This window comes from Hippoglossus hippoglossus, chromosome 1, assembly GCF_009819705.1.
Source record: "Hippoglossus hippoglossus isolate fHipHip1 chromosome 1, fHipHip1.pri, whole genome shotgun sequence".
Taxonomy (NCBI): Eukaryota; Metazoa; Chordata; class Actinopteri; order Pleuronectiformes; family Pleuronectidae; genus Hippoglossus; species Hippoglossus hippoglossus.
The window spans coordinates 18261153-18284421 of NC_047151.1; the positions used below are offsets into that span (position 1 = coordinate 18261153).

The 23269-nt window shown below is 39.1% G+C and overlaps 1 protein-coding gene across 1 annotated transcript in view; it reads left to right on the plus strand.

The window, feature by feature from the left end:
* Positions 1 to 23269, plus strand: part of ctnna2 (catenin (cadherin-associated protein), alpha 2) — a 283094-nt gene that overhangs the window by 211436 nt on the left and 48389 nt on the right. The gene's annotated exons all lie outside the window — the stretch shown is intronic.

The following is a 23269-nucleotide window of genomic DNA, read 5'->3' on the forward strand; positions in this document are numbered from 1 at the left end:
ACTGAGGGCCTCATGCACAGATCCATTTTTAATTCTTCTGGAATGGTTTGCTGCAAGTAGATGAGTTTGACTCTCACTGAACAAAGTCTGTTGCCAAAAAAATGAGGAAATGGGAGATAGAATCCTGCAGCAAGAGTCACAGCTCGTGTTGCTGCTACATGCTGGAGGCACTCTGACCTCAGTGAGGACAGCAGCATTCTACAGCAATACAGAGTCCTGCAGTTTTGCCCATTCAGTTTACATGTGTTTTTTGGACTGTGGTACTTTGGGTTCCTTTGACAGATACTGTGGAAACATACAGTTCCTGGACTGTTACTAGGATCCATGTAGTGAATATACAGTATATACCACAGTGACTAAAGACAGTTCATTCCCACTCTCACTGTTTGGCTACTCAGGGGGGCTCATGTCACTTATTGCAGATGTCATGCAGAGTATCCATGATGCATGTACACAGTGGATCTCTTGTGATGTTGTCTGGTTAAGATCAAGTCCTTACTCATCCAGGAAATAGGTTCTAAGTATGCTTCTGTTAAAGTTTATACATGGACCCTGTCTTGTTTCCTTGAGGTTTTGGATTTTGAGTTTGCTTCTTAGTTATTCCCTCACAATTACTGTTTATAAGTGTGTTGCACTGTAGTGCCTCTTCAGTTAAGCTATGTGCTGTTCATGCAAAACATTATTTTGTTTTTATGTTCTGACATAAAAATGACCATTAAATGCAATCTGAATCCAAATGTGATAGTGGGAGGAAAAGTCCTGTGATGAATTCCTCTGCCCTTTGGTGGTGGTTGCTGTTTGTTCCCATGGCTCATTCAAAGGAGCCTTTAGTAGCCTTTATGTGGGCCTCTCTTAACATACTGTCGCTTAAAAACACCACTGCTGCTTCCTTTGACGTCCGCCGAGAGAGTGAGTGATTTGTGTGCCCTTTTGGTCCGCCCCAGCTGTTTGCTGATGAGGGAGGATGTGACTGATGCTGCACTCAAAATTCGTCCTTTGCATTCAACAATATTGAAACTTTGTTCAGCCCAAGGACGCTTTGGACAGACGCCTACTACTCTTCTCATGAAGCGAAAACAGGGGAGATGTTGCATTGTTTTTGCCCTTTACAGAATTTGGATTATTTATATGTAAAGCATATGTGGCAACAGTGAGGTACACAGCAGTTGTTTATATGCTAAGGAGATAGAGTGTGAGCTCAGGTCTAGGCAGAAAATAGCTCATTGGCCGTGCATCAGCTTATCACAAGCTTGTGTGTTTGCAGTGTGTTGGCAGGCAGGAAGGCTAGTGCGGCTAATGGTGCGCAGTCGTACACTGAATCATTTCATTAATATAAAAAGGGAAAAGGAAAGTGATTTGTCTTTAATCAAATTCAGCATTGTGGGAAAATTTGATTAAAAACACAAAAAATAAATAACATTGGATGATCGTGACATGTGGTCATGGTGCATATTCCCTTTGCTTTACCTGGTAAGTGTTCATCACAAGGTCTCCATCTGTGCTTTAGTAGCAGCAACTACAACAGTGTCACGAGAAAGACCACATAGAATTAAACTGAAAGAATGTTCTCTAAATCATAGTTAAATGGATGTTTATTTACACACGTCCTACTTGAAGCATGACCGCATGGATTTCCTTGTTTAGAGATATTTACAGCGTTGTTACTAATGCAGTTCATTCTTCAGGTTTTATCTGCCGGGCTTGTTTGTGTTTTTAATGCCTCCACACTGATGACAGCCGTGGCCTGAGGCATTGTGTGTTAAATTTGTCCATCCTCTCATCTGCCCATCAGTCCTTCTTATTCTCGTAAATGTGAAATCTCTGGAAAACCTTGAGGGCATGTCTTCTCTAATATGATACTAAGGTAGGTCCACTTGAACCCAAGGAGGGATATGAACTGGTGAAGGTACATGTGACCTCACAACAGGCATTTATGGCCATAACTCTGTTTTTCTTTATGCTAAAATTACATTTCTGATTGTTATTCAACATCTTATTTAAGAAGCAGAGATTGTGGCCATGTTTCCTACCATCTGACTGGTTGGTGGAGTTTTAAAACCACAAGAATATTCCAGTGTCAATGGGGGGGATATCAGGCTAATGCTAACACTTAGGAACATTCTCTTGGTTCCCTCTCGCCTTGGTTTCCTTCCCTTTCAAGCCCCAAGAAGCCTCTTAGTAGGTGAAGCACGTTTCCAACCCAGCAAGCATTTTAATTCTGTCAGAGGTTACGCCTGGAAATACCTGTTGGTGCACGGGTCATAAGTCAATGAAGATCTATTGGAATAGACATGTTGCTGACCCTGTCCTTTCATAAGACACGGCTCTGAAGTGTTAAATAGGTTCACCTTACTGTAACTGGCAGCGTGGCACATGCATATGAATGTCAGCTTCATGAGATGATGAGGAGCTTTGTCAGTAATGTCCTATTAGAGATCTCCAGCTGTGATTTTAAAACTGTGGTTATCATTTATTTTTGGCCAAGTGATTAAATTGTGTAATCTGTGTGGTTGGACATGAACTGAGTTCGCATCCATTTCTTTTATTCTTTTGGGCAAACTTATTAAACAAGCTTCTAGAATCAGTGTCACCTCATATGACTTTTGTATTTAATAACCATGGATTCAGAAAGAAAACTTTGAAGAGACGAGAGCTGAAAACAAACGTTTCAGACAGAGGCTGAAAAGAGGAGCTGCAGCAATGGACACGATGAGGATAGGGATGTGTTACCAGAACATGAGAGCATGTAAACCTAAAGTATAAATATTTATCTACCCTACCCTCTAACATTCTTCATAGTTACTCTTCCCACACCACAATGGATATGTACATATCGTAATACCTATTGGCAAATGAAGAACTCAAGCACTAACTTCCTACGCTCCACCTCCCTAGAGCTTGTGCTCGGCTGTTACCCTTCTCTCAGGCTGAGAATGTTGTTCTTTACCGGCCCTTACTAGCAAGATAGGTAATACACTCAAGGCAATCCTTGTATACTCGGCAATATCATTGTCATAGCTGTCATTATTATTACTCACGCCATCCAAGAGACAGCCATCATTAGTGCCACCATCACAATCCTCTAATATATATTGGACTAATTAACATCCTGATCAATGTCACTGCAGTCGTCTCCCCTGGTGTCAGGGAGGAGCTGTCTGGAGCCATTAGTCTGGAGTGTGGACATGATCAACAGTATCACAGTGGAAAGTCACCCTTCTGTATTTCTGCTTTATCTCCATTTGATTGTTGTTCCATTCGGCTCCACAATGTTTAAGTCCCTCAATTCCTCAGCCGTTCTTCTCGTCTCACCTCGGTAAAGAGTGGCGTTTACCCCGAGGGCTCTCCTAATCATATCAGACTCATTACACCATCTTGACCAGCGACAGGAAACCAGTCATTATTAAACTGGGTATATCACTGGCTTAATGACATGGTTCAGTGAAATTTGATGCAATGATCTTGCTCTTGTCAGATGAATTTTTCTCTATGATTCCCATTTTTAAATTTTTTTTCCATTAAATTATACAATCTATTAGAAATGCAGCTGCACACTCTTGTACTACACCCATAATGTCCATAATATGTGACTTATGACAATATTTCTATTGCTGTTTAACTGAACTCCACACAGAAGTTGGATAGGTCAGCTCACTGTATTTGTAGAGGCAAATTGGTAAGAAACTGTGCATTAAACGTATCAGAAAAGAGCATAGAGACAATGAAATAGTGCTCGTTGTTCCTCTGGGTTTGAGAGGTAAAATTGTGTGTTTTTCTTGTATCACTGGTCTATTAACGAAGGATTGTACTAATTAATTCCCTAGACCAACTTTAATGAGAAGTTCCTAATCCTCACCCATCAGAAATAACTTCCTACTCTATATGTGCCCATTTGGACAGGTGCTTCTGTGTGGTAGTATAAATTAATCTAATGATAAAAGGAAAACTAGACACAGTTCCGTAAAGCTATTTGAATATATATTAAAATATTTGAAGCTCATTTATGTCCCATTATTTAAAGTATTGTCTCATTCAGCAGGGAACTATCACTGCAATTATCAGTATTTCAAGTCAAGCGGCCGATGAAAGAGAGGTTATTGTTTTTCAACAGACGAATGAGAGATTATTGTCTAAAACTGTATCCGAATTACTTGCCACCGCATTGTCATGAATACAATTTTAGACTTTTAATACAACTTTGAATAAAGGATTTAGTAGATAATTATCTTTTTTTATGTTTGCAAACTGCGAGTGTTCAAAATATATTGTTATTGCCAGGCCCAATCCATCAGGGTGGCAGATTGTTTTAAAACTGAAACTATGACATGAAAAAGACTAAAACATTAAAGTCCAGTCTTCTCAACATGTGCAGTGAATGTTTCATCACGTCCCACTTGATCATCGCCATGTGCTCTCATTGCTTAGGGAGGAGAGTATAAAGTCCCTTGACAAACACAAATGCATGCACACGGATGAATGAAGGTGATCATATGATCCTCACCAGTGTAATTCAACATTAACAAACTATACAAGACTGATAGTAGGTGAGGACTGGTCACAAGCACTGCATTTAATCATTTATATCTTTTGAGGTATACAGGAAAATCAGTAGGTAAACTTCCCATATCATTCTTCACTTTGCTCCTATGTGATTTAATGTAAATACAATGTGCATCGGAAAAGGAACTGAATACAAATCTAAAAGTCAAATTTTATGAAAAGAATCTTATTTGTCATCTATCATTCTCCTATTTACCACTATTCAGATGTATAATCGCCATCCCCGGTTTTTACCTCTGTGTATCTGCCTCTCTCCCTGTTGATGCAGCATCCTCAGCTCTCAGTACTGCCCACACTAATACGCGATAGTTAATTCAAACGCGAGATGAATATCCAAAGTTCCCATAGTTCCTTTTTTTTATTGCCACTGCAGTGATAATCTATACATGCCAGCAAAAAAGAACGTCGTGCTCCATCACGGTTCTACTGTCAAAATAAGGTTCTTTCCTGACCTTGACTCCATCATGGAGCCCGTCTCTTTACCAGCTGTGCTCTTATGAAGCACATTTATAAAGAGTATCTTTTTATTTCTAAGGGCCTTATCTCTGGATACGGTATTTTTCCAATGAATAGAACTCTGTCTTTACCCAGTGTGCAGTCTGTTACTTGCCTTCTCTCTTACTTGTTTTTCTTAATACCTTCATTAGTAATTCCATTTATTATTCACAAAAGATAACAACTTAATCTGCCAAGCTGTAAATGCAAAAATTTATTACAACAAATATAGTCATTTTCCATTTTCATCAATACAGTGTATCTGTGTTGATAGAGCTTCCTCCATACACACAGTCGCTACATTAAGTTGAGCTGCTCACTTTACCTTCATCACTTCATTAGCTTTTCTTACTTTGGATTTACAGCAGTGACCTTACTTTGGACATGAGCACAGTCAAGGGGAAAGACATACCTTCAGTGATTATGCATAATCAATAAAGAGTTGAATGTAACCGATACTGAATTGGCCTTCAGGGCTCAGCGACATGAGACAGACTGCAGCAGTAAATATTATTCTGGGGGCCACTGCATTAAGCGCTTTAGTGGACGGTTAACTGTGAAGTGGATGGAACAGATCTATTTGTGATGACCCGAACCTTTAAGCCAACATTAATCCTCTCTTTTCATACAAAGATATTAGCCTCAGAGGAAATCTGCCTTTGGAAGATGTAACCACAGAGGTTCACAGAACACCCAACCTAATCCACCGCAGGTATTCACCTTTCTGAGTTATTTTTAGATGAGCTGAAAGCCTTCTGGCAGAAAGAAAAGGATGCAGATATTTAAATGTCAGTACAACCCATTTCTGTCATTTGGATTCTTGCACCTACAAGTCTGTGCATCTAGCCTTCATAAAACGTCCAAGCCTCGGATTCTGTGCACTAAAATATTTGATTTGTTTTAGTTAAACCATATCAAGTGCTGTGGGGTGCAGCCATTGGTACATTGGGTGTTTCAAACCAAGGTCTTTTCTCATGGTCTGGTTTCTCTTTTAGCTGAAGGACACTCAACTGACATCTTCCCGGATTTTGTTTTATTTAAAGAACAGTTTTTTATGGTTTTAGAGGGCTCACAGGCTCTTCTGACAGCCCCTGTCTTTTTTCTTAAAAAGAAAAATCCTTTCCTTTTTGTGTTCACCTCTGAGTGTATCAAGTTGAAACTGGCCCTGTGTTTGAGCAAGAGATGCTTTTATCATCAGTGTTTTCACAAACAGGCCAGTCACAGTGGAGGAGAGTTAATACCATTGTTTACCATGAAGGATATGGAAGAGAAACTTGCATTACCACAACAAAGAGAGAAAATCCGTTTGATGGAAGCGCATTGTGTGAACAACCATATGAGCCAAGAAGGTGCTATAGGCTGTACATATATCTGTACACTCCTATATGTCCCTGTGGAATTACACCATAAAGCAGTGCTGCACTATCAAATAGCTGACATTAGAAGACTTTACCCTAACCCACCTGTAAGAACATATGTGTGATTATTTTCCCGATGCTTTTGCCATTGTTTCTCTCAGCGCTTTTCTGTACATCAAAGGAGTGTAGTGGGTACAGATATGCGGCCTTCGCACATCGTAGGACACGTCGGAACAGAGAGTGAACAGTCATTTCAGAGCCCTTCCATTCAGAGACAGACCTGTGAAGAGGCAAAGCCCAGAGGAATGTGCAAAAGGAATTTCTAAGGTATGGAGTGTAAAATAAAAAAAGCTCAGTTGACTCCATCTTTATGAAATTGAACAAACATCTCAAGACGTATTGATTATTGAACCAAACCGGGCAAATTGGTTCTAGGTCAGAGACTGAGGTCGAGAGTAAACAATCCCTGATATCCTCAGAGAGCAGGTGTCATTAAACGGCCACCAGCGAGCTCCAGTGTTGTGGCAGGAAGTTCACTAAAGTGCTTTTTAAATTTGAACTGTCATTTTTAATCAGCGTCCTTGCCCTAGATTGGTTTTATTTAACTGCTAATTAAACTGAAGAATTGACTCATTAGCTGATTTTGTATTGAGTCCTGTATCATCCGGGGCCTGCATCATTATGTTAGTTGAAGGAGAGTTTGGAGGAAGAAAGGTCAAAGGTCATTTGGTTAGTTGAAGAATCATAGTGACGCAATTTTAGATACATAGCGCATGTAACTACAACAGCTTAGCCAAATAGTGGATATATGATAGGCAGTACCTTACAATGGGTTTATTTTATCAGGCAATTCACTACAGCATCAGTGTGTGATTTGCAAAGAAGTGAATGTTAGCATGCATCAAAAAAAGAGACGTAGAGGAAGTATTTAAGTATTTAAGGAGCTTAATTAGCAACCCTAACACTACTGACATTCACACAGACATATTATTGACCGTTCTTGACGTTTTTGACTGCTGATTATACGATAAAGTGAGTTGACACCACTTAGTGATGATGATAAGTTATGGAACATTTTGTGTATTGTATTTTTTGATTAACAAACTGAGACTTAACATAACTCACGAAAGAACAGACAAAAACAACTGACAGAAAAAACAACATCAAAATCCCATTAAACAACTCCAAATCAGACCGATACATATATAATCACAACCATATAAACTGGCCCCACCAACCTAATTAGGTAACAAAGGAAAGATGAATGAATAAATGGATAAATAGATAAATGAATCAATAACAAGCAACTTCCTTTGCTTATTAGGTAGAGAAAGAAAATGAAACATATATTTCCGATAACATTTTAAAATTGAATATCATCATGAACACGCTGCTCGTCAGGTGACGGCAGATTTTTATTTATCCATATAAGACATATATACTGAATCAGTGTAAGACGGTGCAGGGGAAAAGGTAACGAGGGCAAAAGGATAAAGTCAAGGGTGCTGAAGATTTATCTGAGAAAACCTGCATGGACTGGCAATACTGTCATTAAGGTCATCATAACTTGATGAAACCTTGATGAACAGTAACCCGATCAATACTGCTACAGACCAATGAGTCCCACTGGGAAGCTCCCACTGCAAAGTAGCACCAACATAAGCTGTAAGATAATCAACATTTTTTCTCCAGTGTGCATGTTGGTTGAGTAGTAAATAAGTATCAAATTACACTTTGACAGGCGACGTCCTCCTCATATGTTTCTATAAGGTGATGTAAAATTATTACATTTACAAATGATCCCACAGATTAGTCCTCCTGCAGTGTTGCTGGATGATACCACTTTGTTGTGGCATTTTCAAAGTTGTTTGATATAATACAGATATTAAACAGCATTCAAACTGTTATTTTATACGAGGAATGAACATAATACACATAGGGTTAATGTATGAATCATTTCTAGAATTTTGATTCGAATATTTAACACTGACATCTTTGGCAGTTTTTCCTCTTGGTGCCTTTGTTCATTTCCCTGTGACTCAGTCCACGTGTCTCAAAGGGGAATTGGTCATCAGCCCTTAACTGAAGAATTACATCTGTGCCCTAGGATGCAATCAGCCAATCTTTTAACCATGAGCTGACATTTATATTCTTTGTGTAACATCCCCACTATCCCGAAAAGGGAGATAAACGAATGGAAATTATAGCAGCATCAAGCATGTATTCACAAAAGGCTGGCCCTAACCCTTGCTGGCAGGCTTAGGGGAGTCAACTCAAGGGTCCATTATCTCTCGCAGACTGCATGAATTGGTTTGCAGTGTTTGTGTGACACGTTTCACCAAACCTTGCCCAAGCAAATTGCCATGAAGATAAGCTTAGCTCTGAGACAAAAACAGCATCAGCATTCCCGCTAGCAGCCGGGATAGCTTCTGTAAAGGTGCTTCATGACAAGAAGCAGCAGAATTCCTGTTTTGCAGATATGACACTAAGTGGATTACACAAGATTAAATGTGACAAAAGAGAACGCAAAAGAGGAATAAGACTTGACATAACAGCATGCTTCCATGATTTGAATAAATAGATTTCCTATGGTAATATGATATAGAGCCCAGCATAAATCCCTAATTATGTCATGTGCCCATGAGGGCTTAGTCATATCACTTTAAATGTCTCATAATGCCTCTTTACCCCTGATTCATGTATCATTTTCATTTTTCCAGCACATGAACAATACAGAGTTCCAAAGTGTCTAATGTAGAAACCACATGATCATTTGTTATGAGATGATAAATATTTGGAAGTTTGTGTTCTGAGGACAAAATCATTTCTGAAAATCCATTTAGGAGATTATTGCTTGATGTCTTTGAATTTATGAAATGCTGTTGAGCAATTCATATGTTACATTTTAATCTGACCTTTACTGTGCATTAATCAATGAGGAAAGCCCTGCAAACAGTAACTTACAACTGAGCAATGTGGTCACTGTGTTGGAATAACATGGAAAACACATCTGAGGGTGAATTTACATTTTTAGAGATCACTACATTGGAGTGTAATTGTTTTCAAGTTTTCAAATCACTCACATATGAACCTCCATTGATTGCATATTATTTAAACAGCATATACTTATTATATGTGCTATCTTTTAGCATGTCATCAGTTAGGGACCTTACTCTTCACTTTCTTTGTATCACCTCTAATCTATATATATGAAATGTAAGAATGATGAAAAGCCCTGAGTGTCTTTCCTCCCTCATATGAATCACTTCCCATTTTCTCCTCTCTTACACTGTAGCAGGAAATACTAGCTTTCAAATAAGCGTCAGTGTGAAGCCAATGGTGTTATAACCCACCAGGCCAAGGGGGTCGAGAGGTCGTCCTCTAACCAGCAGGTCGGTGGTTCGATCCCAAGTGTCCTTGGGCAAGATACTGAACCCTGAAATGCCACTCATAGAAAAAGTGCTGCCCATAGATGTACCGTGTGAATGTGTGGGTGAATGGGTGAATGGCAATGACCTGTACTATAAAGCCCTTTGAGTGGTCATCAAGCCTAGAAAAAAGTGTATCTAAATACAGACCATTTAAATCCTCCTCCTCTTGCATGCTATGAACCTTCAGTTAATGTCTGTTACTTTTTATTCATGGTGAAGAGTATTCTATATAGTACTCTATATATTCAAGTCAATTTATTTATATAGCACATTTAAAACAACACAACCACACACACAAATATACAGGATGTTGGACCATTTAACTACAGTCAAATGCCAAAGAGAAGAGGTGGAACTTGAGCTGTGTTTTCAATGTCTCATTGGGGGGGGCAGTTCGGATGTTCCACATACTGGGGCCTGCGTCTGAGAAGGCGCGGTCGCCCCTGAGTTTCAGAAGTGCAGACAGGTAGGAGGGAGCCAGTCCATTAAGAGCTTTACAAATAAAAAATACAATTTTAAAATGAACTCTGAAACTGACAGAGAGCCAGTGGTGGGAGGCGAGTACAGGCGTGTACATGTGCTCTTGAAAGCTAGTCAGCAACCTTGCAGCAGCATTTTGCACATACTGCAGGCGTGACAGGGAAGACCTATCACACCTATTATATCTGTGTGGAATCAAATCCATCATCCGCAGGTAGCCAAATGTCTAAAGAAAATAATGATGACATTTGAGTGGATTTTTTTATAGTGATTGCTGAGGAATTAAGGAGATTGATGTGAAGTGGTAGTGGTAGTACAGTAAAAAGAAAATGTATACGCAGTTGGGGACTAACTGTGTACAAAATAGATTTTACAAACCGGAATAAATCATCTTTATAAAATATGGATATATTTGGTCTATTTATATTCAATGGTTCAGCGAACAATCTGCAAAACCGCCGAACGCATGTATACCTGCATGCACGCAACATGTCGTAATTTTCTATTTTTCTCTTCTCTTTTCAACACTTCGCTAGCCGTCTTTTGTTTATTAATCTAAAATGTATTATCCATTGGGCTACTGTAATGGATGGTGAGGAGAGCTCATAGAACTCTGGCAGCTTATTTCAAAGTGAAAATTGACTCTTTGTGCCCACTGATGGATATTTTTAAAGAGATCTTAAACTCAATGCTGAGAAGGCCCAGCCCAAAAATAGATAGATGAAAGCGCTGGTTGACGGAAGAAAATGTTCCGCAAAAGTGGAAATCATTTAGTGCACCATACCAAATATGTCTCAATTTCCAATACCAACTTTCCCCAAAAAACAAATAAAAGTACTTCAGAAGAAATTTCAAATGATTTCCGTTTTTAAATTGGAGCGTTCCTCCGTGAGAGGGCTGCCCAAATCCATACTATTACTTTTCTAGATTTGACCACGAGTGTTGCAGTGACTCTCTGAAAGCTTAGCTTGATTGGAGATATTGACCGCTCTTCCAGTTCCTCACTCAACCTCTTCTCCATCAGCATTGTTAATACACCAAACCAGGGGTGTAACTCTTTTCCTGTGGCTCATCAATTCAACGACCTCTTTTATAAAAGGCTAAATTAAACCACGTCCTGCAGCCATTTTAGCTCACCGACAGCAGGTTAATGGCTCATCAAGAGTCTGTTCTGTCTCCTGAAACTGATTATCTCATTCTCATGCCTGCTCAACCTTACACGGCTCTATTGATTACATTGTGCTCTGAGTGTGCATGCTCGGATTTTTGTACTTTTTGTACTTTTCCTGTTATCAGAAAAAAATCTGCTCTAGCATTTAAATGAACCTGTTTGCCAGCTGACAGACTCCCGTACATGGTTTTAGTGTGTCAGAGACAAATGGAGCAAGGGGGGGGGGGCTTAGACAAGGGAGAACAACAAACAATGGAATCAGTTTTCTGTCTCCATCATCACTGAACACCAGCAGTGGCAGTGGGAGGTATGGGATGGTGTGGTGCAGCAGTAATGAATGATGTCTCCCGGAAGACACAGGCTGGGCCGACTGAAGAGAAGAACAGAATGATTCCTGCACCCGGCCAGCCACAAGCCACAAGCCACAAGCACTACTCTGTGCTGTTACATTACTGAAGAAGGTTTAAGTGGGTTAAAATTCATATATTATGAGAAAACTAAAGACTAATTTGAGGGGATGAATATTTCTCTGATGTCTTTAAATAGCACCCCACTTAAAATTAGATGCTGTGAACTGTGAATTTGAAATTCTTATACCAGTAAAAACAAAATTGTTGATCCTACCATTTGTCTCAAAACAGACCCTTTATGAGCATTGGTATATCATGTCTACATTTTTCTGATATGATTTTAGAAAGAGCTGAATGCTCATTTAATTGTTCAGCTGTTTATTTTCAGACAGTTTGTAAATTCCAGTAATTTCATGATAACTATCTTATAAAAAGAAAAACATAAAAAAACACTTCTAAGTGTTTGATGAAGCTTCATTTCTCAAATTTGAATCATTGGATAAATAGATTTTTACTCAAATTAACTCGCAACATTGCAACCTTGTTCTCATGAATTGTTAAAGTATCAGTCTCAATATGTTTTCAAAGGGAATCTTTGTCTTAACAGCCCAGTTGTCAAATCACTGTTTTTAAGTTATTGTTCAATGTTTTCCTGTTTCCAATATTCAAAATGTAGCTACGACTTATCATCAGATTTATCATTCATCATTCATTCACACTCTTTCACTCTTTGTTGGACTGATCTCAGCTGTCCCTTTACCACTTTTTTTACATCACAACTGACCTTTTGCAAACACAACTAAAACACTCTCACACAAATCACCCCAAAAAATTCTACTTTCACATACACAATGAAAAGCTCCCATAATAAGTTGCGAGGCATTGTACTTCCGCGAACATTTTTTTGCACATAAAAGTTTCAAATCCTCTTTTATATGACAAGAGGATTTCAAATAGGTCGAGACCCACCGTCATGTCGCCCATTGGTTGTGCAGTTTAGAAGCCTTGAGTCTGGTCTTTGTGTTTTTTAACCACATGTGACCATAATTGGATGAGAGGGTGGAGCTGGGGAGGAGTCCTGTGTCCTTTGATGTGCCTGAAAAAAACAAAATGGCCTCTATATTTTTTGCAATGTTTCACTAAACACATTTTACTCCTCTTGTACAGATTCAAACCTAAAACACTCATTTTCCATTCACTGATCTGTAGATCAGACATACAAATCTCTGGTTAATTTCTGTTGTGATGGCTACTAGTGTACAAAGAGGAAGAAGGACTACTTTGTTGCACTGCAAATACAATGTGGAAAACTTGTTGTTTGGGATTGTATCATTTACTGGGTTTTTGATAATTACCTCAGTGATGGAGTAAGAAACTGGAATAACTGTCTGTGATACAACTGTGGCAAAATCTCAAAGGAGCTGCTCCACAGCCTTATCTCCCTTTCCCTGAGGTGGAAAGCCCTAGTTTGAGTGTTCACTTGCATCATCAAAGGGCCCCTCTGTCTCATGTAATATTAACATGTGCTAAATCAGTGGCAAACAGCAGCAGCAATGTTTACACAGCATTAGCACAGGCTTGCAAAGCCACATAGACAGGGGCTGCCTTTGTGTTCAAAGATTAGGAGGCTGTGACTCTCATGAGATATGCAGGTTCACCAGGGTGACTAATTTAGCCTCACTGCTCATTTCCTCTGCATTTTTGAGCATTTTGAATTATTCTATAAATTATTTTAAACTAGTATTCTCATAGTATGGAGACATTTTGGTTTTCTGTTAGTTATTCTCTTTGTTGTTTTGCTGATCATCATCATGTGACACAACAGGAAAACACACTCAGCACACGTAACATAAGAAAAAAATATATTTAATGTGAAGCTTAGGGGAAGGGTAGGTCGAGGCCGTGTAGGTGATCAGAGGGGGACATTCATCTGGAAGCTGTTCGACTTTTTGACACAAGCTTAATCAAATAATCAGAAAGCTTTCGAGGTGAAGTGGGCTGTCACCGTGAAGTCAAATCTGCTGGAAATTAAGCCCATTAATCACATAGTGCTTCATTTAGTTCTTTTCCATATACAGCTCTGACGTGTGTCTGTGTGAGGGAGCAAGGGAGAATGGGGGCTTCAATTGGAAAGAGTGAGAGAAAAAGAAAATGCTTGGTAGTGCAGAAGAAAGGCCATCAATTCTCATTATGGAAAATAGATCATCTCTCCTAATTAGAGGCACGGCTTTTTACCACAGTACAAATGCCGACTAACACAAGCTACTGATGGCGGGCACACCCACCACTGATTAATTAGTTGAGTGGATAAAAAACTATAAGGACCCTGTGATTTTGCCCTAGATATCTTATTAAAGGTAAAGCACAATATATTGCAGGTCAGGTCCTTTGGGAAAATATATCAGTTTCCAGCAGCTTTATGATGTTCCTCTTATGAAACACGACTCTCCTATTAACTAAACTGGTCTCGCTTCAATAATTGTGAAAGAAGCAACAACTGGAGTTTTATCTCTGTACTTTATTTAATAACATAATGGGACAAAGAAGGAGGGAAGGAAGGAAAGAAAAACAAAGATATATTCTTTTTATTTAAGATCCTTGGGGAAATATCTGCCGTGTATGCCAAGTGACCCCCATATTATATCCCAGGGTCTGGATTGAGAGGCTCTGTCCCGATCCCTTTCCTGATCTCCGCAACATTTCCAAGATATCAAGTTACGTTGGCATTTGTTCAGTAATCATGAGACAATAGAGTCGATGGGTACAGAGGGATTTGTTCCTTGTCAAATGTGGAGTGACAGGTTTGGAGAGGAGCAGACTTTTGGCACCAGCAGAGATGTATTTCTTGAGCGAGGAGCACTATAGATAATTAGGATCTTCCCTTTTTAGATGATTAAGATGGTGTAACAGATTTTTTATTTTTTTTTCTTGAAGGGGGGCAAGCTGGGAGGGGGGTTATTAAGGTAAAAAAAGTTCTATCATCATCGTTAGGATAAAATATTCAGGACAAGAAATTCAAACAGCCAGTCTTCAAAAAAGCTTCTCAGCTGTGAAGCAATCTGTGCAACACATGTGCAATATTACTCCGTTTCTGTAACACTACTATAGATTCAATATAATCAATTCAATGCATCTCATACATCACATTCGTCCCTGTTTTGCACATGACCTTATCTGCAATTGGTCCCAAGACATGGCACCTTCTGGTGTTTCGAGTTGACCATTATAGACCTGTAGGGGGGGGGGGGGGGTGAAATGTAACACATCCACAATGCTGCCACAACCAGCCCTTCCTTTTTTTCCCTTTAATGAAATAAATAAATAACGCAGGGACATCAATCCAGTCAAGCACCAATTGGCTGTAAACCTAATTTCATTTCCTTTCTTTTCTGACCCAATATAGTCTTATCTCTATCCTCAGCACTTTTTTTGTCCTTTGTTTATTTATTTCCCCATCTCCGTTTCCCATTTTCTTTCAAGACTTGGAGCCAGATAGGCTGCAGTTAGTTTAGCTAAGGTCACAGGTGATAAGAATATCCAGGATAAGGTGAAAACGGAGCGGGCCTAAACGGACTCATAGTGCAGGCAGATTGTTGCCTCATACATATTCATTAGGCCCACATTGCTCATCACACTATCTTTCATCCAATTCATAGAGTATGCAAATGCGTGTGTGCGCGCAGTAGCACACAAGGCATTTCACGCCCTCCTGCTAGCTGCTCAGATCTTCAGACCACACCACCCAGAGTTAGCCACACTAGCTCGCTCTGCCCCAGCATGCATGCAGAAAACACAGTTTGCTGGAGTGTCTAATGGTATTTAAATAGCAAACTGTTGTGCTCAAGTGCTCTAATATGCATTGGTAAGAGCATATAGTGTGATATATTTTGCGCTGTGAGTGTAATGTGTGTTATTTTGGGTTCATTTCATCCATATGCATTCATTGGTCTGATCTTATCGCATTACAGACCGCCGCCGGGGGGGGGGGGGGTCGTTTCACATGTTGTGCAGTGCTAAATCGTTATTAGAGCTGGAAATCAAGAGTAACTTGGAAAGGCGTGAGATTGTATATACATCTGGCCGTCATGCAGCTGTTCCTTACATATGTGATGGTGGTGGTGGGCTGATGTTCATTCTACTGTGTCATCGACCTTTTCCGACTTGACTTCCTACACACACACACACACACACATCCACTGGTGAAACCACACATACCACTAACCACGTTTACTGTAGTTCACTAGGCACACATGCACTTCCAACTGGAAAGCCTCGAACACACACACCAGTGGCAGAATAGGCAGGGTTTCGACGTGTGTATGCTCGTTTTACCAGAATGTGAAATCATGTAAGTGCATGTGTGTTTTGCTTTTATTTGTTTTTCAGTACCACGTCCATATGGTAATGGCAGGGTTCTTTGTAGATTTTGCGTTATCATCGTTAACCATCTGCAATCACACCGTTTTGATCAAGTCATGTGATATGTCTTGCCTGTATTTGGGTTTCCTGGTTGGAACAAATATATATTGTCTGGCCATATAGGCAATGCTGAGCTGACAAAAATAAACCAAACATTGGCAAGGTTATAATCTTTTTGAATATAATATATAAAGGTGAAATATAAAGCTTTCAAAACGGGTCAAAATAGCCTGGGACTCATCAAATCCAAAATCATGCGTGACAAACTAATACAAATGTAAGAGTTTCTAAGATTAAACAAAACACGTGCATGGTTTTGTCCAACAGTTTGTTTAGGTTAGTATTAGAAACACAACATCTCTGTTGTGAAAGCTGAGATGAAAATGTCCCTGAGACAACAGAGAATTGTCTATATCGCCGTAAAGACACTTTTTATGGCGGCATTCAGCTCCCTAATGACGGAGCGGGAAGAGATATCTGCAAATTCAAGGTTAAGTTGTGCTTTTATTGTATTATAAGTTAAAAATAATCCAGATGTATTTTTCACACTTTCAGTTGTTGGCTAGGTGGATTCAGAGGTCACTGCAAAGTGGAAGAAAACTACACTTTGCGCACAGTGTTATTTACCTACACTGTAAAGAATTGACTGTAGAATTAACAGTAAATACCTGGCAAAAAAGTTGCCAATAAAGTACTGTAAAATTACTGTAAAAAGAATTACAGTATATTACAGGATACGTTTTACAGTTTTTTGTTGTATATAAATTACAGCAATTTCTTGTTTGTTTTTTTACAGAAAACCGCAATTACTTGTTATCTAGTTTACAACATTACCTTGTATTCTATTCAGATTACAGAAGTTACCTGGCAACTACAGTTGCCAATAAATAGCTGTTAATACTTCACAATACAATATGATGTACAATTGTTTTAGTTATTTTTTATTTTTTTACATTAGCAGTTTTGCAAATTATGCATACTGTGAGGTATTTTGAATGAGACCAGGCATACTGTTTATCCAAAATTCATCTACATTGCACTAAAGTCTTTTCACCTGTTAAATAAAAACGGAGCCAGAGCTGCAACAAAATAAAACTTTTATTGACACTCAATACAGTTTCACAACGTTTTAAGAACATGGTGTCCTTTTTTTCAGAAAAGCTCTTAAACGTAAATTATACATCTTTGGACACCGGCCACCCAGTGGAATTCACATTGACCAGAGTTTCAACATAGTCAAACATTATTAAAACTGACAACATACTCGGCTTAAAGGCCCAATCTGAAACCAGGACCTGAGGTAGAAATGTATTAAAAAGAAGAAGGTCACATAATTTTTGGTATAATTTAACTTTTAGCTAACTAGCTAAAAAATATGACCTTTTTTCAGTGTGTTTGGAAATCTTAATATATCAGCAAAATATGTAAATACTAATAAAATGTTAAGAACAGAACAATGTCCAGTCACATAGTGAGGAGGAGAACAGTCCTCATTCTTTATGTTTGACTTACACTCAAAACCATTCAAAGTCCATTAATCTCTTGAGGAGAGAAGAGACGTGAGGACTGACAGAGTTGTTATTGTTTTCACGCACCTTTTCACGCACCAGCCTTTGGCTGACCAGCTTTGCCGTCTTGGTGCCTTTGGTTGGATTGATTCCAACGAAACATCTGAAATCACAAAATCACACGAAAAGAAACTTCATGAAAAATCTGCGCCGGCAGCTCCTTTTAAAAGAGGGAGCCGAATCCATCAGGTTGTTCAAGACAAGATAATCATTTGCCCATTTAATATGAAAAGCAAAACTTCACAAGATTGCATGAGCTGACCAGCAGTGATATAGTTGCATCAACATAACCTCAGGCAGCAGGTCCTCTGGTTGGAGATTTCCTGATTTCCTGAAGTTATACCTGCTAAAACAAAACAAAAAAACGGTATTGCAGTGTATCAGCCGATTTGGCTCACAGATGATCAGTGATCTGCGGGAAAAAACAGCAGGTCATCCCTACTACAAAAAATGAAAACCAAAACCTTCAGTAAAATAATTTGTTGTGCATTCATTAGCCTACATAAATTAGCAAATTAACATGCATAGTGGATCACAATATACAGCTTTTAATTTTATGAAATGAGCTTTTCTGTTTTAAGTGCTTTATAAACATTAATCTAAGACATACCTTCGGTTTGCCAATCGCTGAGAAGCCTCGACACTGGATAGGTGTGATGTTGGCAGGGAGATCCTCCTCTTTGATGAACTGCAGGTCAGATCTGGATGCCACTCCGATGCTTGGGACTGTAGTTTGTCCTCTGGTAGGCTGGGTAATACCACCAACACAGCTTGTCTGATGTCCTCCCCCAGTACTGACATGTCAGTATATATCTGGGAGGGAGTGGTGAAATATAATCACTGATGTGCCATTCAGCTTGTACACATTAATGGACAATAATCAAGGAGAGCTTCTTGCTTAACACACATGTAGTTTGAGCCCTGGACCACCTCTGTTAGACTGTGAATACCCAAATCAGCAAGTTCCACAGCCAACTGCCTCCCCACAATAAAGTAGACAAGATGAATGCCAAATGTCTCTATGTTCAAAACACGACTTAGCTACAATAATGGGAAACAATTTCAATTTAGGCCCAATCCCATTTCACCCAGCTAGCGCGCTAGCATGCTAGCTTTAGCGCGCTAGCGTTAGCATGCTAGTTTTAGCGCGATGTTACTGAGCTTAACTGCTCCTCTCATAACAAAGCATCCTGGTAGGGTTGCATACTAGCTCTTCAATTTCAAATTCCATTGATTCACTTTAAGTCATTCACTTTAGTAAGTTGTCACTTTAGTAACTACAAACAATAGCATTGGTTTAATTAAGATCTCAACAATGTTATTACAATGACATCCCAACAAAGTTGAAGACCATATTAATTTTGTAGGGAATTAACATTCAACTTACGTATTATGTAGTGGCTGGACACGGCTGTTGCTCCTCTGCTCCCATGCTCTCATGTCAAGGTCCGCCTCGTGCAACGCAATCGATATCAACAGTATTTAACTGTAACATGCACCATCTACAGTCAGAATACAACTTGCCTGTAATTGTACAATGTGTTACTGTGGAAAAATGCTGTTAGCTACTGTAATTATATTTGTCCCATGATGCATTGCGATATACAGGTAAACATCATAAAACGACAGAACAAGAAGTTACTGTAAAATTTTACTGTAGAAACTACAGCAATTTGTTACAGTGTATTTAACATACCTAATTATTTTGTATTTACCTAATCTTTAACATACACAATACAAAGAAGGGTTTGAGTAAGATATACTTATTATGCATTACTGTAAAACAATGTAGTCCTTAAATCTGTCATTATTTCCTAAAATTCTTGATATCCACAGATTCTTATTTTTAATGTATTTCCCCGCTCATAATTACTGTACGGCAGTGGTGGGCGGATGACACAGAAAGGTAAAAACTTTTAATCCTCGCCTCTGTCTTTGAAAATGGCAAATTATGTTTCATTTTGCTCTTTGTTCAGTCTGTAATGAAATACTGTGTCAGCCCCTGCTTTCTCCATCACCATGGCAACAAACATCCCCCTGGGTAATAAAGCAGAGGAACACTCAATCAAGACTGAGTCATCGAGGTGAGAACATTTTTACCCTGAAACAATGCTGAAATAAGCAGGAAGGTGAGCCTGGTGGCTGCGAAGACACGGCAACCGGACTGGAAGACGTGTCACGTCTCATCCATGAGGCTTGTTCAGTTCACAACAAACTTTATTAAAATAAAAGAACATGTTGTTATGCTAAAGTTATAAAATATACAAAGTTTGATTTCAATCCATAGTCTCCACTTTAACCCTAAAAAGTGCAAACATAGCCTATAGGTTTGTGAATTGAGCCTTTTTGAGAAAGGCACTTTAATGCGAGTTAAGTAATAAAAAACAAGAACAAATTTAGTTGATTAATATCTATAAAAGGTTATATTATGTCTCTTGAATACATTTGAGTACGGATATCTTAATATTTTTCAAACACAGCATCTTTTTTCCAGCATTATAAATGTGATCCTGTACTTATTTTCATTTTTGTCATTTAATTTTTTTGTCCACCAAGGAGGTTATGTCTTGGTCACCTTTGTTTCACTTTCTTTTACATTGCGAGATGGGTGTTGTTGTTGTTTTTTACATTGGATCTTGACATTGCAATGAAATAGTGAGCATCCTAAACCCTAACTTTAGTTTTTGCTCAGGTTTGTCCTAATTGGTGCCAAAGGTTATCACACACTTCACATGACCTGTGAAGTTTTGTATCAGTAAATTAGGTTATACAAATTAAGTGGAATTGCCTTGACCTCAGGGGTGTAAGAAATGTCATTGATAAGTTGACAGGAAGCGGTTCTTACTGATAACAGTCGTTGCCATGGGTTCACTGGTGTTTATAAAGGCAATGTCACACCCAAAGATCTGTCAGGTCTGTTACATCAATTCATAATGTGAGTGAGAATATTTGGCAGTCGGTTGGACTCGGACTGTCACACATTTAGTTAAGAAGGCCCGTCTGCTCTTGTTGTGTGGGACGCCTATTTATCCACACTGACCCTGAGCTATTCTGGGCCAGCAGCTCTGTTATTTGACAGCCAACTTCTGGTCGCCATTTCCCCAGAGGTTTGGCTGAAGCGTCCATTTTTCCCATGAGACGCTAGGCTAACATACACAGAGCCCGTGCTCCTGCGGACATCAGCAAGCAACACGTACACCACAGAGCGCTCTCATTCCCAGAGGTGTCAGATGTAAAGGGATGTTTCTACTAGCTTCTCCACAGGCCTGAGCTAAAAGCACATCATAGTCTTCTGAAGCCTAAATTAAACGTGTTCTGTGCAGTCAGTAGCTAGCTATTCATTGTTCTGTGTGGCCTACACCCATTGACTGTTATAACACTGCTGCAGAACCAGATTGCAGTTTTGTGCATTCATTTAGTCAGGAAAGTAGTAATTATGTAAATGTTCCCACGTTTACTTTGTGATGCAGAGTGGTTACAGTAGCAGCAAAGAGATGGTTTGCACAGGAATGGCTTACACTGCTGGATGATGAAGAGCTTTTTTTTAAAGATGAGATTATAACCTGTTGTGAGTTGTCAATCAGACATTGAAGAGGTGCACATTGGCTTTATTGAAACATGGGGCGATGTTGCCTTTTCTAAATTAAATTGATGTATTTCTTGTTTTTGTGCTTCTAATACAAATTGATTGATGGGAACATTACAAGTTCCCACATTGTTACTGATCCCTGATATAAGATCTATAGCAGGACTTGTCTGAGCACTTTTTCTGACAGTTTTCTAAATAAAGGTCATCAAACCCATTCTCCGGTAACCATGAGTCCCAGTGAAATATAATCGGGCCATTGTTTAGAGTGACTTTTTCCGTCTTTATTTTCTTTCTCCCCCTCCTTTGCTGTCACTGCCCCTGTTGCATTCATGCAAAGATGGCATGCTAAGTGAAAGAGGAGCCAATGGGGATGAGCAATGCCTGCTAAGCTGGTTTTAGTCACGGGGCATTGTCATTAGATTAATGGAGCAGAAGGAGCCATCCGCTCCGTCTCCAGAGGGGAGCTTTACATTTGGTGGGGTAGGGGTGAGCAGAAGATAAAGGCGGGGGTTGCCTCAGATGGAGGATGATTTGGCACTTTGCACTGTCCCCTCTGCTCACACCTCCCATAGTCCTGTTCTCCGTGTGGACTCCCGGGACCCTCACAGGTGTCTGACATCGTCAATACACATCGGAAAAGTGTAGTTGTACAAATATTTGTTTTTACCCAGTTTGATTAAAACACATTGAGCTGGAAACATATCACGGGACCTCATTATTTGTTTCCATACATTTACTAGTAATTAAGTTTGGGTTATAGTAATAACATAATTAAATAGTACTTACATACATCTGCTTGTTCAAATATAATTGTTCCACTTATTACTGTATGTTTAAAATGGGTCTTTATTTTTAGCGGAAAGAAAAACCGAAATAATTGTACTACTTTTGTAATAACAATATTATTTGCTGTAAATGGCATTTAATTGTCTTTTTGTGCAGTCATTAACTCTTCATTAAGTAGTATGCTCTTTGTAATTACTGTGCTGTCAAATGAAGTGCTACCCAAAAGCACAGCTTCACAGTTTGCCCACAGCATATAAATTCATATCAACGCACTTCAATTCAGTTTAGAATTCGGTCTTTGCTCCAGTGAATAAATTCTAGCAAGAGGGGCAGCAATAAAGAGAAAACATGAGGAGTCTAAAGTTGCACAACAGCGTTAGCTGAAGAGACGACAACTGTTTCCATGGCAAATAATCCAGAAATTCTTTGCCTTGCCGTTTCCAGCCAATTACCCCGAATCTCGTTTTCATCTGGGAAGCAGAGGTTTCTGGCAGAAGATTTACTCTCAGTTCTGATGAGTAATTCAGCAGAAACACATCTAAGTTGAAACTTGTTAGGTGGTGCATTGTTTTCATTTTAATTGCTGAATGTTACAATCAGGTGCATTGTACAATCACACTTTCACACAAGTGAGACAATCCCAGACAACTGTTTTGCTTATACATTTTTAATAGACTGAATGTTATATGTGGTTAACAGTGCAGCTGTAATTTGTATTGGGAATAAGGGTGTGGTGTTGGAGTCAGGCATTGACAGTTTATTCTACCGAGGTTCAGGTGTAGAGCATGAATGGAGCCATCACAAGAATGCACTTTATGTAAACACCATTATTGCTTTCATCATTCAGTCATTTGTATGTTGCTGCTTCTCTGCATTACAGTCAACAGTAACGACAGTGGACATGTTTCTACGTGCTCTCAGAATGATGATTGTTCATCACACATTACTTTAGTTCTGATATGAGAGAACAATACAAGCCTGATAAAAACAGTGCAGTGTTCGGGTATTGGAAGACATTCTTTATGAATGTTGTGTTGATGGGACTGTCAGACAGAGAAGTCT